Source organism: Acanthaster planci, linkage group LG07 (assembly GCF_054643075.1).
Source record: "Acanthaster planci isolate LZ-2023a linkage group LG07, COTS_SCS, whole genome shotgun sequence".
In the NCBI taxonomy this organism is placed as follows: domain Eukaryota; kingdom Metazoa; phylum Echinodermata; class Asteroidea; order Valvatida; family Acanthasteridae; genus Acanthaster; species Acanthaster planci.
In genome coordinates, this window is record NC_141783.1 from 14,631,213 (window position 1) to 14,645,989 (window position 14,777).

General features: G+C 40.0%; 1 protein-coding gene across 8 annotated transcripts in view; it reads right to left on the reverse strand.

The window, feature by feature from the left end:
* The window catches only part of LOC110980865 (uncharacterized), a 123,540-nt gene that overhangs the window by 106,873 nt on the left and 1,890 nt on the right, over positions 1-14,777 (reverse strand). The window contains exon 1 of one of the 8 annotated variants that reach the window (XM_087138837.1): positions 2,402-2,809. The exons of the other annotated variants lie outside the window; for them this stretch is intronic. The gene's annotated coding sequence lies outside the window, so the exon portion shown is untranslated. Of the gene's footprint in view, positions 1-2,401; positions 2,810-14,777 lie in introns of those variants that run through there. 8 annotated transcript variants of the gene reach the window in all.

Below are 14,777 nucleotides of genomic sequence, written 5' to 3' on the forward strand. Positions count from 1 at the left end.
TTACACTTCAATAGTGCAATACATAATTTGGGCAGTTTAGTAAGATTTCACTCCCTAGCAATATCACACGTATACAGAACGTTTCGGTTTCACAAAAAAGAGAAGCTGAACCAAGAAAATGCCCCTCAAAATAGACATATACATGTACATGTTCGTGTACCAATAACAAACTATGTTAAACTAACAAAATGTAACAGGATGTAGACATGTACACAGAATATGCCATCTCAGCTGAGCCAGTACATGTGTCTCTAAAGTCCGGCAATGCAGTGATTCATTTTCACACAAAAATATGAGATGACAAACCTATTGGGGAAAATACATGTACATGCATCATGTACAATAACATTAAGCGACGTGCATGTTTTTCTTCCTCCATGTGACATGACGAGATAAATTTTGCTTTGTAATGTATACACTGAACGCGCATACTGTACATGTACAATGCCTGTGCACTTCCAAACTTTCACGTACACACTGATATAATTTGTACTTCCATGTGTGAATCCTGGTAAGATTTATAGCCAATTGCGGCTACAGGTACGGGGTACATGTACATGGACTGAACAATAGTCCAACCACAGAATTCTAAACACAAACTTCTTAACCAAAATGTGTATTATGTACTGCAAGTACACGTATTGTGTTTCTGTGAATACCTCATCACTCACGATACCATCAAACATCCTGAAAAATGTTTGATCCTTGTAAAAGGGTACAATGCATACGCAGTACCGGTATCGAAATGTATTACCAAACTAAAAAAAGTGTTATAACTGGTATTACCGTCAGTACGTTAGGTGTGCAATAAAGCTTTCCGTTTCCTGATAAACTCTACATGTATTTTGATGGTTGGACCAGGTACATATATATATGTACAGTTGCTTTTTGGGGGGGAATTTTGGGAAAATGAGAAACTGGAATTGAAGGGAAAAACCCATTGTACTGGCTGTTTGTGGTAAAGTTCAGCAGACTTTATTTACGTAACCAGTAGCCTTACAGGTATTGTTTATTTCCTTTGGGAAAAAAAGCCAACTCACCTCCCTTGCTGCTTTTATGTTTAACCAGTTAAAACTCATGTACTCTGTATCGATATAAAACGTGAAAGACAAGCGTCCAGGATTGACGTGGAATTATGTAAAAGGCACAGTGAATGGATTGACATGACTATGAAATGACTTGGACTGTGAAATTGTCCGTAAATGTTTTGGATTTACATGCCACCACAGATCAATAAAATAAGTTTTACAAAAAGGGGAAAATGGAATGAAGTGGACTCATGAATTTAATGGGAAACAGCTTAAAATGTACATAGTTGTACTTCCTTCCGGAGGTTGGATTGGCAAGCAGCTGAAGAGCAAAAACATGCAACATACATATACCAAGAATGTAAATATTGGTTTGTTCACAAATTGCAGTTTACATGTATGTGTACATGTGGAGGTCGTTGACTGTGACCCAGACATCTAAGGTCAAATTCCAGACAAGGGGTACAATGCACGTAGTGGGACAACTGTAATATAAATATCGGTCAGATTTTGATGGAATCTAACATTCCCACAGATGACCACACCACTTCCATCTCTAGCTATCTCATTTGTACACACCGTTGGTACATGTACATGTACCTGGTGTGGACTTTCCTTCCCGCTCATACGGTATACATGTACTACTTTAAAAAAAAATTTGTGAAACAAATTATTCATTTTTCTTGAACTGATAACTCTTTAGCTGGATTTCTCTTGATGGTTCCTTCACTGTGAACAAAACCTCCTCCTTTTGCTACAGATAATCCAGACCCCACCCCCAATTGACTACATTGTACTTTGTTTTAAGGACAAATCTCACGTGGACCTGGCTTACTGGTAGTTCACACAACGTTCACACAACCTGCATAAGTGTATGGGGATCTGTTTTGTCACATCATCACACAATATCTTACATGTACATGTGCATATGTACCTGCATGATGAACAGTGCCACTTGCATGGTACACACATGTACAATGTACTTGTACTTCCATGGTACAGTAAATAACAGATGGGGCTTTTCCTTTGGGCATTTATGCCACGAATGCAATATTCATGTTTGACGGGAATGACGTCAAGGATGCAAAACAAAAATCTTGTTACTACTGTCACAGAAAATGGTATTTTTTGAAAGACTGCTATTAACGATGAGGTACCGTACATGTATATAAGTACCATACTTGTACTGGTACATGCAGTGTATGCTGCACATCCTTGGAACAATGTATAAGCAGGCAGTGTTATTTAGCTACCAGTAGGAATGTAGGCTGAGGCTCTTTTTTTTCAGTGAAACAAAAGAGAGCTGAAGTTCATCTTCACTGCTACTATTACACACCATAATGTACATTTGTTTTCCTAAATTATCAACTTACACTGTACACACTCTCTACTCCAAATGTGCTGTCTTGAAGGGATCAGCTGAATCGTGAGGGCTTCAGAAGATTGTCAGCTTCAAGAGAAGCAGATGGTCAGCACAGTATACAAAGGGGATGAGCCATTTTGTCTGTCAGGGATTGTGTAAGTCATACGTCGTCCATAGGCCTTAGGGCAGTGCCTTGGGGGTCTGCTCATATAGTACATCAGCTTCAAGAGGATAATAATTGCATTATGAAATTAATCTTCACTACCGGTACATGTACAGTCAAACCTTGATAATAAGAGCACTGTAAATACGTTCTGCTCATAATAAGGACAATTTTAGGTCCTAATGCTTTGTTTTTCATCATTTTCATTCCTGATAATACAAGGTTCCTGTTGTATAATACAGTAATTTGCCAAGTCCACAGGACCTCTTAATTAACGAGGTTTGACTATACTTTATTGTAGAAGAGTGGACTACACAGTGAATCATTACATGCACATGTGTGTAAAGCAACACATGTACATATAAACACGTACATGATTTTATTTTGGCTCTACATGAAGGTTGTCTTATTCTGTTTGATAAAGCTTACAAATGTTTAATTCCACTACGAATATTCCTCCGGAAACCAATCCATGGTTGTTGCTTTATGCTAAGCTTAGAGTATATCAAACAAAACCCAGCAAAATTTATTTTGAATTTTGTGGAGACTGTGTTAGTTTTACACCAAAATGACTAGTAGCACTTTAAAGCCACAGATCCCCTCTTTCCAGTGATATGGTTTTTTATTCGCCCAAGGTCATGGATGGCTTAACAATCCTTCTTTCTGGACACTGGGACAAAGTGGGCTTGGGACGAAGTTTTAGACTCTGTAAAAAAATCAGGGCATATTATGCTACTGGAAGTTAACAGAAGGTTAAGTGAACTTAATAATGACAACTTACCATTGTCTTTTGTAGCATGTCTCTCTGCAAGCCTTGTAACCATTAAGATATTACATGAATGTAATGATTTACCTGACTGCATTATGCCTATTCATTACACACATTTCACATGAGAGAAAGAGAATTGAATAGGATTTATGCTAGTATTTCTAACTGAAACTTGGTCCCAAGCCCACTTTGTCCCATTGTCCAAAATAAATTGTTCAGTACGCTCTGTACAATTGAGTTTCAAGCAAATTTACAACGTTCTTCCAATGTCAACTGGTAAGTGACACTGCATAACAACACATGTACATGTATGCCAAAGATGGGTGCAAAGGGAAAGTTGGTGCACATTTGGAAAACTGTTCTGCTGCTCACGTAACACGGAACTTGGTGGCTATTGAAATGACCATGTTTCCAGCATTTCTGAGAAGGGCTTAATGACTGCGTGCATCCTGCACAATGCTGACCTCTTCGGACTGTACACGTATCTACAATCCTGGACAAAATAATTGGAACACCTTGTGGGAAGCGCGGTGAAAAGATCCCCCCTCCCCCATTCAATGTTGCGGTCATTTATTGGACCAAGATTAAGCCCAGTTTACCCAATGGGAACAACAGTGACAGGGGGTGAGGGGAGGCATGTTCCAACAAGATTTGTCCAGAATTGTCTCTAAAAAGTCCGCCTAATCCTAATGGGGAGCGCGTACATCCTGCTCTTAAAAATGCTGCACGCGCGCACGATAACAACCGCAACAGTACACCACCTCAACTGAAAGGAGGAGAGTCACATCCTTTTTCTTTTCTGTTTTCATGATTCACCATTGCAATGTTTCATCTGAAACCCAACCAGAAAGTGAAAAGAGCTCAGACAGAATTGTGTACTCTTCATGTAACAATATAGCCCTTCAGAGCGAACAAAAAAACTTCATTTGAGAGAGATGTGTGCTGAAATTGTATGGTGCACCGTTCACGGTGCGCCCAACTTATCCCAGTTTCAACATGTTCAATGGCCAACTCAACTCTTGTTGCCGATACCTGCAAAGCAATCCCATCCTTAGAAATTTGCCATGAACCCTTCCACCGAAAAAAAATCACGCACCGATGGGAGATCATAACCCATAGCTGTTGTATCACTAAATATTAAATAACTATGTATTTAGATGTACATGTACTTTCTTTTTTTGGGTGGGGGTCATTATGCTCTTGACAGGGTATATTACCACACCTTGCCTATAATAGTCATTGTTTATTCCATTAAATAACCATCTAATGCTTACAGCATCACATGACAGCACCCAAAACAGCAACGCGGTAACCTCCCTCCCCCTCCTGGGTAACTCAGACCCACATTCATCACGCCCACTTTCCACTAAGAAACTCAAGACAATCCTGGACAAAATAGTTGGAACACCTTGTGGGAAGCGCAGTGAAAAGATCCCCCTCTCCCTCATTCTATGTTGTAGTCATTTACTGGACCAAGATTAAGCCCGGCTTACCCAGTGAGAAACAACATTGACAGGGGGCGAGGGGAGGCATGTTCCAACGGGATTTGTCCAGGATTCTACTGCCTCCATCATCATGGGTTCTCCATCACAATGAGTGCAGTGACCCTTTTTCCCAGCCAGGGTGTCTGCCTGTGATCATGGAGCTGTGCTCTGAACACGTTCAAACCCTTCCTGTTAGCTACACTTACATGTTACTTGGTATACATGTACCAATCCTTATAACACCCAATTAAGTGTGACCTGGTTTTGTGTCTGGAACTTGTAGCATGACACCTGAGACCATGGCCTTGGCATTTCCGGACCACGACTCTCCTATGATGATACAGTGCACTGATCAGCTGGTTTCTATGGTATCTTTTAAGTTTCAAGTAGCAACACCGCCAGCAGCAGCAGTGACAGATTACCAGGTCATCACGCCAGGGCTTGGAATGACACATTCAACTGTTTGATATTTCAGTAAAATGTATCTTGCAGATACTATTCTGGACCTGAGGAATAAACACAAATACTACTGCCACAGTAATGAACAACGGCTTCATGCAGATTCGGTTTGTAAGTGACTTCGTCATACACCCGCACCCACCACTGACTGCAAGCTCCCATTGGATGAGCACTCAAGTCGCACATTAATTTCCAGTTCCACGGTTCCAAATAGCTCTGGTGCAGTGGGCACAGTTCAAACTGAAGAGACGTTACACTTACGGACCTGAGAGGGGCAGAGCCTCTTCTAACAACTTATACATAACAGCTGAGGTCACCAAGGCCTTGCAGTGCATGTCATTATCCTCTACTGTTTATGTAATATTCAAGCTTTCTTTTCAACTAGAATACATACATACATGGGCCTGCAGTGCAACACAATGACCATGACAGCTGAGACTCATTCAAACTTAGCTTTGTGGCAGTTGGGACTGCTTTGTTACAGTTACAAGTGCAGAGAAAAGTCCAAGACAATGCTTTTCCATTGATACAGATCCAGATTACTGAAAGGCCAACACTAATGCAATGACATCCTTTCGAAAATAATCAATTCCGTTGAAAAATGATTCAACCATATTCAACACTGGCATTTTTGCTGGCTAGGACAACCCTTTGGCCCCACTGTTACAGTGTCCCGGCATACATGTACATGTACGCATGCATACGCGTATCAATATGTTAAATATGGTTTGTACATGTAGAAAAGAACACGTACATGTATGCATAGAGGATTAAGTGTAATTAACAATATCATCTCAAAGGGCTGCCTACATTAACCAATAAAACAAACATACCAAATTACCGACATTTGACTACATGTAACTTGTATACTGGTACTTGCAGCATCATGTGCGGTAACATTAATTAAGGGCATCATGTACATGTCAATGTACAACGTAGGCCTACCAAGTGTAAATTCCATGTACATATCGGTACTGTACTTATACGTACATATCTTGATGCAATGTACCTGTACATGTATGCACTTGTGCACATCATGTACATGTACATGTTCATGTACCTTTACACACATTGTAAGTTTGTAACCAACTTTCACAGAATCAGGGGAAGAACTTGCCCTGAAATACATACGGTACACGTACATGTGTATGGTTTCAGCACACGAGATTATTGAAGCCTGTAAACCCACATACCGGTGCTGTACATGTAACCTCACCACCACACAATGTCATGTACAAAACCAAACTAAGGTTATCTGGCCAGGCTGAAGTGCACACCCATTACATGCATTACAGTAGGCCTACATGGTAACGTGGAGTAGGGGGTAAAGCCTGAAACAGGAGGTAGAAAGAATGGAAGTTTAAGTGTTTCAACAAACCGTCAAATGTCAGTATAGACTAATCCGATTAGATGCCCTAAACTGCAGTGGCACCCTACTCGCATGCATATTCTTCAGCTTGACGCGCGTGTGCAGTTGGCAAATCACGATACCCTATTGGTCGAAGAAGCATGTAACGCGTGCCTACCACCTGTCCACAAGCGTAATGGCTTCTAATTCTGGTGGTCGAATTACACATCAATTTTTGCAACTTTGTATACAATCTCCAATCTCCAATTTGAACTTTGGATCTTGTAGTCTAGCTCTCTCTAATTGATTGGGCCATTGGTTAAGGACTACAATAGGCTTGTCAACAAACTATGCACACCCAATCTACTGAAACCTAACTTGAAACTTTGCAAACATACGAGAAAATGTGCAGTGTTATTTATGAAAAACACTCTGATTGTTGTGATCATCAAGCTTCGTCAAGAATGGCAAGTTTTTCTACATCCGGGGCACATAAATTAAACCACCAGGTTCCCTGTTAGTTAATACCACCTACCAGTACTCAATGAGCCCCGAGCTGGACCATGAGAGGAGGCAGTTTTCCTAACAAGAGAGGCTTCCTTGGTCAGAACTGCACTTTGCTGGTTCACAAACAAGTACGAAATGCCCACATTATGGGCACGTCGCTACCAGCAAAGTGAACACCTGACCAACATGGCTCTTTTCAACTGATGAGGAGTGCTTCTGCTCAAGGCGGATATCCCAGACACCGTTTGCAGCTAAAAATAGTCAAATCCATATCCAAAAAAAGAAAAAGCAGCACAGAAAAAAAAAACGCAGCACAGAGATTTACTAATTAAGTAAACACACACATGTACATGATTGAACTATCCAGAATACCACCAAGTTACATGTATTTATCACTTAGATTCAATCCTTGAAATGGAAGGAGACGAGGAAGGAAATTGCAGAGTAAGGAATCCCCCAAACAGTATCAGTGAACTGAACAAGTCAGCAATCTTACAGGGGCTGAAATGTACAATCTGTACAGTGGCCTTACATGTACATGTACTAGAAACCTTATGGATGTATCTACAATAAACGGTTACTAGACTAGACCGTAGATGTACCGGAACTTGTACATGTACATGTAGATGGAATCCCACCAGGTCCCCCCCCCAAAAAAAACTATAATCTGAACACAGGCTCAATACTACTTGCAAAAATATAGTCTGAAGCTGGAGTGCAACCAACATAAAGGTGTACATATGTACATGTACATGTACGTATGTGTTTTCAGTGCGCCTTGACTCAATACAGTACACTGTGTGTATGTACCGGTATGTGTAAATGCTACCAAGAGTGTTCATTGACATTTTACAGGAGTAAATGTAGCCAAAAAATAAAAAATAAAAACCAGCGCAGATGATGCAGACACCAAAAACAAAAATGTACTAAGGCTCTCCAATCTAGAACTTCTGTACTTAGACAAGCCACCCTTATTGCTTGTGACTAGTCTAGCTTGTGCGTTTATTTGACATACATGTAGCAGCTCTATGAAAGTGTATAAACTGCAAACCAATAGCAAACTACAAGAAGATAATTTTACCCCTACAATCCTGGCCAAATCTCCCTGCCCCCCCATCTCAGTGTTGTTTTTTATTGCGGGGTCTGCACTCCATATCCAGATAACAATATGGGGGGGGGAGTAGGACAGCTGGGGGGTATGCTTATTGCCATGTGTCCCCATCATTTTGGCCAGAATTGTAGGTCAACTAAAAATATAGGACATACATGTACATGTAGAATGGCTGTAAACAAGTTTGACAAGGCCAGATGGCACTTTTCCTCCTGAACGCTTTTTACCTTTGTAAATAGTACACATACATGTACATGTACATGTATGTCAACAACCAGCAGCACCATACACTGTACAAAGCTAGCCACTGCAGAATTTTAATACCCTTTGAAACTTGAAGGTTGGGACCACAAAGACCTGGGCTTGTGTGGAGCATGGAGCAATAGACATCAGAGATCCTTCCGGTGAGCTGCCATTTCCTGAATTCAGTGTACCTGGAATTCCCATGGTTTAAGAGCAAGGGCCCAGTTTACTAGTTACACGTAAATATACTGGTGTTTTTCATCTACATGTATATAAGTATGTACATGTGCCCGTAGGTTACATGTACATATGTACGGAGTAGGCGCTTGGTTAACATTGTAATTTATCCAGTACATGTCCGTTTGATGGTACAGCAGTCAATAAAACAACTTCAGACTTCTCGCATCTAAGAAAGTGCTCAAATTGTTGATGCTGGTTCTGGACAGCTACACATGTACACTGTATGAAGAACATGCACAGTGTATCAGTGATATGATGGCCTTGCATTGTCTGCTTTTTGCAAGCAAAGAGTCATGGCGCAGCATATTGTCACAGCTCATACAGCGTAGCTTTAAAAGTTTGCTTTCATTTCACCATTGGAGAGGCCGGAGGCAGATGCAGAGTTAAAGTATTGATATAATTGTCTTTTATTCAATTCTGAAGAGAATCAAATCAGGAAAAAGAAAAACATTACATGTAACAGTTTAAATCAACAGTGAATCTAATTGTGGCTTTGTAAAGACACTGATCGTTAGATTAAGGTGAAACCGAGGTCACATGATATAGTTTCTAATAACATGAATCAAACTTAACTACGGACACAGAAATAAACGTATAACATTTTAACCCAACAATCAACAGAACATTATACATATATGGAATCATGAAGCAGTTCACCAGTCGTTACGAACAGTCAGATTCAGCTGAAGGAAACAGTCATAAAGTGATCCTGAAGTATGAGTTACAAAATAAACCGTGCGTTTCTGGACAAAAACTCTGTGGCATCAAACAACTTCCATAATTAACACAAAATTGACGGCTAGAACTACGACTTTCAGGGGAAAAATTCAGAGTTGAGATTACATATTAATATTTCTGAACACGCTATAATAGGCACAGATACTTAAGAAAATACTACACCACTACCATTCAAATATTTCAGATAAATAAATATGATTATATTAGGAAGCCAAGAAGCTTTGACTACTTACAAATATCACTCATTAAGTACATGTACGGTTGCACAGAGACTGTACTAGAATAGCATGCAACTTAAATGGGTAAACCAGCAAAATGCAAGGAGAGCAAATCGGCATAAAGTAAACAAAAAACAAAAGGTTTGATTCGACGCGTGTTAATAAGAACAGTTGGATGTGAAATTAGTGAGAGGCACCCTCAACAACCTGTTCTAATTTTTCCCGGGGCAGAACAACCATCAATTTGACATTGCAAGCTGATTTCCCCCTTCCCCTGCTACATGTATCTCTTCGTATATATGCAGACTATGAGTCGGCCTCACATTCATGTCTGCAATGTGCAATAACTTGGTGAGTCACAAAATTAAGCCCTGCACTCTGTTGTGTACTTGTACAAGAGCTTGTACGAGCACCTTGATTAATAATGAACTGGTAAAACCCAACCAAGCAGAGACAAATGTGCACAAATACTTCCCACTAGCACACAGCACCTCAGTACATCGTCCATGTATAACGCAACATACCGGTATGGTACATGTACAGAGTATGCCAATGGGCACTTGCGACTGGGCTGAACAAATTACATGTTAGTTGCACCAGGGATAAGATGCAACTTAGATTATCTAGTGAACAGAAAATCTGCTTCCGGCAACTTCATGCATTTGAAACATCTAATCTCACAATGGATCAAGCATACCCTGCTACTCAAAATGGTCAAAGTGACGTCTTAGCTTTAGGTACTTTATAATTTTGAGGAGAATAAACTCAATAATACTCAACTAAACATCTTATTCTGACCTCAAAAACAGCGAAGATTTGAAAAATGTGTCCTGGAATGATAAAATCCAAATAGCACTTACTGGTATGAGTGAAGCATGAAACAAATTTTGCTACCCATTTTGAAAGAAAATAATCACCAAGTTATAAATGTGCATTACTACTTTTTCTAAAAGTTTTTCTCTTCAAGAGGAATTTCTCTAGAGATTTTTTCTAATGAAAAAATGCTTTTGAAGCATGTCCTCAGTACTGTGCATGTACATGTACACATACATGTATGACGAAAAGAGAAGAGACACAGCACACCAGAAATTGTGAAAATCCTCAACAAAATTTGTGCATTACGAAAATGTCGCCAAGTTACAGTAAAGCTTTTGTAAGATCATTTTGTTAACATTCTGCGGCAGAACTGTTTATACCAGAAATATTTATTCCACCATTTTCAGATGAAGTTTACTGCATTTACATGTACATTTGTACAGGACACACATGATAGAGACACCATTTTCTTTTTAATTTCTCTAACACATGAAAATGATAGTACTAATAATTACTCCTAACAGCTGATGGACTGTTTTGATTTGGGAAATCATGACGTGGGAACCAGTGTCCAACTTATGAAGTATCTAAATGTGCACAATCACCGTTTTCCAGTACTCGACTTGGGCTCCATCTCAGGCTCCAACTTTTTTTTTACTTCCTCACTTTGAGGTTGTAACTTAAGCGCAAAAGTAAGTTTGACAGTGCCACAAAACATCAAGTAAGAGGCAAAAGAGCAAAACACTACAGAACTTCAATTTAAGTTAAACGCTTCCAGCCCACAATTGGGGATTGGTTTCCCACACGAAGCCTGAGATGAAGACGAAGTCAAGTATTGGAAACCAGCCCCTGCACAGCGCAATAATGGATACTGTACAGTCCACAGCATTCATGACAAGAATGTCTAGACTGGTCTTGGTTTACTCAAAATCATCTTTGAGTTCGTGCAGGTCACATACATATGTACATGTACACATCAGATAGGCATTAAGTCAAAGGCATGCATACCTGATTAAGACTGCCCATGAACCGCTGGTTGGGACATGGACGCAGGTCCCATGTTCTTAATCCCTTTAAATAAACAGACTTCAAGGCTTTCTTTTTTAATGAAGGATGCCCTACATCCTCCACTCCATCAAACGTAGCCCTCCAAAGTTGATGCTGGGTCAAGTCACTATTACAGTAATGTGGGGCTTGATACCCCTTGAAAGTTTAAGCACAAAGAATGTAATATGGATACCAGTTTGGAGAATTTGGAGGTTCCTTCAAGAATGCCTAGAAAATGAGTTACAATACTTTTCAGTGAATGTTTTTGTTAATATTTATTTTCAAAATAATCACCATCCTCCTCTGAAATGTCATCCTGATATCAACATCATCAATTTCATTGCTGTTCTCTGCGTACGACATGGACTGCACATTTACATGGAAGCAATAGAGGCATTGGTCCATTACCCTACCGGTATGCTTTGATACCCAATATTTAAAATATTTTGCATGCATAGTGTAGTCTGCAGAATAATCACTTGAAATGCAACAAGGCATCTAATGTAGGATACCTGAACATTGCCAGCAAGTTGATAAATGGACGAAACCTCTAGATCTTGACCATTAAATTTAGCAGCTGTGTATTATGGGCTTTCATTGGGAAACTCGAAGTGAAAGAAAAATATGGTCGGCTGATAATGTCAGCTGATATCGCCAGCTGACATACTGTAGTCAGCTGATTCCTATCAACAAATTAACAGCTGTTAGCACTTTTTTTTTCGAAATGGCACCATCTAATAAATTTGCACGCTTAGATATGTATTAGACATTCTGCAGGAGTTTCTGTGGGCTCCATGAAACAGTGGATGATGTTCAAACAAGATATTCCGTGAGCCTGCTTACAACTGAATTCCTTCCACATGTATCATCCCCATCTTCAAAAAGGTGACCATCATCAAGAGGAAGTTACCATCTCCCTCAAAGAACAACCTTCCAAAGCTGTGTTCTCAAATCCACTTAACTTTACAGAATGACAGTCTCATCTGGCAGCAACACAACAGATGCAGTCATGACTCTATAAGCCGTGTTCCCATTGGATTTTTTTTTTGGTTAACATCCTGCCACTTCCCTGTAGAATTACAAAATCAAATCCAATGGGAACACACAGTAAACTAATGTCCCTGTCAACTTACCACAATCATGATGTAAAACTAACAGGCCAAAAAGGGTTGCAGAAGATTTCCATGCAGCCAAAGTAAGTACGCAGGGGTGCAAAAAAGTCCAATGGGAACAGTTCCCATACAATGTGCATTGACTGTGACCACCTACATACATACATGTATGAACCGGACTACTGATACGTAGATTGATAGCGGGCAAGCAAAACTGGTTGTATGGTTCCCAGTCTCCAGCTCTGTGCGTACAGTACAGCAGCATGCTGTGTACACAAAGTGAAGCGTGCCTGGATAATGCAAAACACACATTGTGTAAGGGGCTTTTCCTGTACGGGTTCTTCTTACTTGTGGCAGAATTTGTCTGATTTTGTCAGTTTTTGGTCATATTTTGCGGATTTCGTCATGATCTGTACAACGCAGGCAATGTAATCAGCTGGTCTTATTAGGCCTACCGTTAACACAGTGAATAAACATTCCATTACGGTAAAAACGTGGAAATGCGCAGTACATTGATACGAGGGAATGTCGTAGTAAGTTTCCGCGTACCCGCAGAAGAAAAAGTCCAATAAAACGCGCCTTATAAGGAATCTTTGACTGGGTACAGGAACAGACAGTTTGGACGAAGACTTAAGCTGTGTCGGCACAAGGCTTTCTTCCCAAGAGTTTCACTGAGCCAAAGGTAAAACGAAAATGGTTAACTGTGACCACTGTCCCCACTTGGACTTTCGACACAAGAAAATTTTACTGAGACAGCGGGAGAACAAACTGAGCTGTCAGTGCAATGACTTAGTATGATGGTGCTTTGCTAGCCAGGACTGTTAATTTTGACTTTTAATATCTACCTTGAACTGAGACAGTGTTTGCCTGGGCCAAGCTATATCAAACACAACGTGGTCTATTGCAAGCGTGCGATACTGCATGTACTGTGTGCAATCATGCAATGTACATGTACACTGTACATGTAAGCATTCTGCCTTTGACGTCATCAAACAAGCCTGGGAGCACGAACGGCCAAAAGGGGATTTTTTGTGGGTGGGGAAACGCAGGATATTTTATTCATTTTGGGGTCACAATTAATGGGGTAAACATTGAATTGATGTTTTGGAAATGGTTACGTATTTATTGTTATTTTGAAATATTTCACGTGAACTAAACGTTTTCTATTTCTGTTAACCTTTAAGGTTACGTTTTCAGTTATTGTCAGTAAAAACTTCGGATAGGATGGAACATCAGCCGATGTGCCAATTAAAACATTGAATCAGTAGTCAAAACCTACATCGGTTGATCCCAAAAATTTAAGTAGAAGATAAGACCTTTAAGAGTTGCATGCAAAGTACATGTATGTACAATAACTCTACATGGAAGCTCCTCTGTTCGTATTAGTTTTAAATAGTCATATATGAGTTCACTCAGTCTGATACCAACTCAGCTCAAGGCAACTTGGTCCCTGTAGGAAAATGCAGGTAATGAAAGTTTTCATACTCGGTGTGGGCTTTCATATCTTGGAGTGGGCTGTTGATGTTGAATCACAACTAGTAGAATAACTCAATCAAAAACCCTAGTAATGGGGCGGCAAGGACATCTGGGACTCTTGCAAAATGGCGGGTAGTAACCGATGAAAACACCAACTATGGCGACGTATGCGTGGCACCTGACAGTCAGAAGATCAGATTACACAATCATTTCTTTGATCAGTACGTATGTGCGCGTTCATTACAATTGTTTTCATCAGTTGCTACCTGCCATTTTGCGAAACTCCCAGATGTCTGCACTGCCCCATAACAAAGGGCTCGCAAGCTTCACTACTGGATCTCAAAAATACACATATTTTTCAAAGCAATAATACTTAAATGTACATGTAGATACATGTATATCCCACAGGCATTTTTTTTCAGTGACTTTGTAATGGAACTCACACGATGAAGCCATCCTATAGTGTATACATGTCTGTGCAACACATGTATTTAGATATTTTAGTTGTTGGGTGTTCGTACTGAGTTTCACAACACTGTGCCCATGTGCAGCAACGATTTCAAATTCCAATGTTTTTTCAAACTTTACTGTCCTCTTTTGAACAGGGCTCTAGTTAAACACCTAATTCTGTAGACAGTTGTATACCATACTTTTG